The sequence below is a fragment of the Nematolebias whitei genome, chromosome 11 (assembly GCF_014905685.2).
Source record: "Nematolebias whitei isolate Nwh7 chromosome 11, NemWhi1, whole genome shotgun sequence".
NCBI classification, from domain to species: domain Eukaryota; kingdom Metazoa; phylum Chordata; class Actinopteri; order Cyprinodontiformes; family Rivulidae; genus Nematolebias; species Nematolebias whitei.
In genome coordinates, this window is record NC_056508.1 from 40,880,917 (window position 1) to 40,884,916 (window position 4,000).

Sequence of the window (4,000 nt, forward strand, 5' to 3'; positions counted from 1 at the left end):
CACACACACACACACACACACACACACACACACACACACACACACACGTGCATAGACTGTGCCCAATGTTTCCCTCAGGGCATCTCTGCAGCTAGCAAATCATTTATCACACAGTAATGGCTCTGATGATCGCCCCCTCCCTTTCCCGATTTCTCCACTTACGGGGTTTGTCCTAGATTTTCAATCACAGAGCTGCTCCCACACAGAGAGGTGCAGGCAGAGGGTCCCTCCTTCACATCGTACCCATCTCCAACCTGCTCAGTGTCCGTTTTCTACCAAAAGTCAATCAATGAGGCAATTGTGATACTTAAATATAAATAATTGAGCGTATTAGTCTGTAGCGTTAATCGGAAAATACTTGACTTAAACTTAAATGTAGTATGTAAATATTGTATTTAATCCCCAAGAATGAAGATTATTAGCAGATTACATTTCTTAATTTGATTGAAAGCTCTAAAAATGTGACAGCAGCTTGATCTAACTGTTGAGTAAGTGATGATATAATTATGTTGCAATAGTTACAACCAATACTTGATGCTTAATAAAGTTTTTTTTTTTTTGCTTGATTAGATTTGTTTAGTAAAATCTCCAGGAATAAAGAGATTCTCATTGCCTGGCAACTTCACAATGATGACATAGCTTTGGATTTAACTGTCTATATTTGAAGCTTTCACTCGTTCACTCCCCCACTCAGTACATTGTGCTCATCATATAGACTACAGCATATAGGGGACAGGGGACAGTTGGGTGAGTTTTGCTTTTCGAACCCTACTTGAATGCAGCACACTATAAATTTAAACGAGAGATTTTGTGCATGTTAATGTGCACATTTGTTTTCTGACTGTCAGCAAAATATCTCGAGGCACTGGGCAGATTTTAATAAATCTATCTGTGAGTGACCATTTAATCCTGATTTAAGATGGTCATCACAGCTAACTGACTTTAGAAAATACAGAAATAGGCTAAGAGCCAACAAAGTTAAAGTCTGGTCATCTGGGGGGTTTCTTTTTTTTATTTAATTATTTATTTATTTTAAGCGTTCCTAATGCTAAGAACATAGTAGGTTTATTTTTTGTACCACACAACCTATCAATCAAAGATGTGGTTGCTGAACACATAAAAAATAAAATGCTAGAATTGTCTTTAAATAAAGTTTGAATTAAGAAATCTTCACTAATTTGGGCGTTATTTTCCTTTTCGAAGGATAAACAGACTGGATATGCTATAAACATCTCAAAATACTTCCACTTTGCAAGCCAAAGGTTTAAACAAAGCTATATTGCATTCTGTTAGCACTCGAACTATGAGTTTAGGAGGATGCTCTGCTACTGATACAATCTATCTCATTATCTGTAGAAGCATCTTAGATTTACATCAAAGTTCATGCTCAAAAATGCAGGTAAAAAATCCATCAAAGTTCAGTCGGGTCATCTGGACGATTTCTTTGTTTTTGTTGAAATGTTTCGTCCTTCATCCAAAGGACTTTATCAGTTCGAGGAGCCGCAACAAACTCAGTCCCACAAGCAGCACACTCGCATAGTGGACCAACCAGTTTGCTGGTGATAAGATGGTTTCTGGAGCCCACCGTCTCCCGCCGTCAACTCCTCTGAGGCAGTCATAGCCAAAAAGGTTCAAATTGGTGGTTGTGGCTGCCTCAGAGGAGTCGATGGAGGAGAGGATGGGCTCCAGAAACTGTCTTATCAGAAAACTGGTTGGCCTGCTATGTGATTGTGCTGCTTGTGGGACTGAGTTTGTTGCGGCTCCTCGAACTGATGAAGTCCTTTGGATGAAGGTTGAAACGTTTCAACAAAAACAAAGAAACCGTCCAGATGACCTGACTGAACTTTGATGGATTTTTTGCCTGCATTACTGAGCATGAACTTTGATGTAAATCTAAGATGTTTCATGAGATAAAATTATATCAGTAGCAGAGCATCCTCCTAAACTCATATTTCGAGTTCTAACGGAATGCAATATAGCTTTCTTTAAACCTCTGGCTTGCAAACAGTATTTTGAGATGTTTATAGCACATCCAGTCTGTTTAGCCTTCTAAAAGGAAAATAACACCCAAATTAGTGAAGAATAAATCCATATATATTAGACATTTCTTAATTCAAACCTTATTTAAATACAATTCTAGCAAGCTGCCATTTCATATTTTAGGTGTTCAGCAACCACATCTTTGATTGATTGCTTTGTGTGGTAAGAAAAATAAACCTACTATGTTCTTTGCATTAAGAACCACCAAGGCTGTACTGACAAAGAAAAGAACATCACCGAAACAGACATCCCAAGAAACAGGGCTTCACTGCTGGCGTGACAGAAATGACTGCAATCTTCAATAGTAAGAAACATAAGATTATCACTAGAATGGAACATTTTCTCACAAACAGCAGTGTGTGAGTGTTCCTTCTTCAGAAGGCAGAATTAACTAGTGTTGGGGTCTTATTTTCTCTTTTATCCCCTTCGTAGCTGCTGGTATAAAGCTATACAGACTGGGCTGATTGGTAAAAATGAAATGCTCCATATAGATTTTTAATCTTCAGACGTCAAGAAAAGGTTTTATCTGTCTGATGTTTTGGTGCTACCAGTATATAATTTGTTGTCCAGTTCTGCTTAAAACCTTGTGAACATGGAATTACAGTATCAGAAGTTTCACGAGCTGTAGCATTTACAGCTTTTGAGATTCTGAGATTAAAATTCCTTTCTTGATGTGTTTTTTTTTTTTTTTTTTGCAGAGTTGTATTATATATATTCTTATATATATCATATAGGAAGGATGAGACCAGACAAACAGTGCTAGCTTGTCCAACAGGCCACCGTTGTTTTTATTTTCACATTCATACTACGTGGCAAATTGGACCTTCTTTTCATTCTAACTCTGTTTGGAGGAGAAAAAAGTGACATTTAAATGGACACATCTTACTTGGATTTGTACAGCTGCCCGCATGTGATACAACAGTTCTGTATCGTCTGTTAAACAAAGGACTGTTGCACTGTGGAGCTTTGATTGAACTGATCTTGTGACAGCCAATCAGACGAGCCATTGAGCCTCTGGTTCATTTGTTGCTGTGGAGAGGTGAGATATACGATCTGCCTTCAGTTCCCCAGGGACTCCCTAGGCCTGGTAAGGGCTTGTAAGGGTCAGATGGCAAAGATCTGGATTCGATCAAGAGGGGGGATTGTTGCTGGAAATCTGAGAGGCAGACCAGGACTCGGTGGAGGGATAAAGAAACAGTAAGGAACCTGATATAGGGAAAAGTGTCCTCCTGTTTTGGATGCAGCCAGTGTCGTGTTTGGGCCTGTGCAGTTCCAGTGTAGACATTGCCAGTATGTTTTCAATCAGGAAATGTTGTGGCATGTGGAGAAATGAAAGGAAGAGGTAGAACTGACAGAATGCAAATTGCTTGCCTGGTGTTGGAATGGAAATGAAATGAATGGCAGATGAGGTGTTTCTCCTCACTGTATAGAAATACAGTGACAGAAGTGACCCAGATTGTCTAAAGAGCGGCTACAAACGACTGCAAGTGAAACACTGCCTCGCTCTTCCTCTTCTGCGTTGACTCTGTTCTTTTTCAGCTAACCTTTTTCCCACTTCTCCTTCAACCCCCCTTTTGCTTTCCTGTCATCACTGGAATGGTTTTTTGCAATAAAATCACACAAATCACCCTTTTTCAGGCCTCGGCATGGTGTTTTCTGCGTACGAGGTGTTACCGTAGCAACAGGGCGATAATTCATCCCCCCGCTGTCTCGTGCAGATCGTGTTGCATGAATTTGGCATGACATGTGAGACCTGGGATATCATTTATTCCCTCTGAACGGGCGCTGGCTGACTGATGCAACTGTTTGAGGCTTTAACTATTGTCGGAGAAGCCATTTGTTTTGTGATGGCGCAGTGGTAAGGGGTCTTCAGGGCGCTCTGTGCACATGGTAGGTGGGTGATTGACAGTATGGCAGCTTAACGCTACACGTGTTGACTCTGCAGAGATGTGAATTTCTC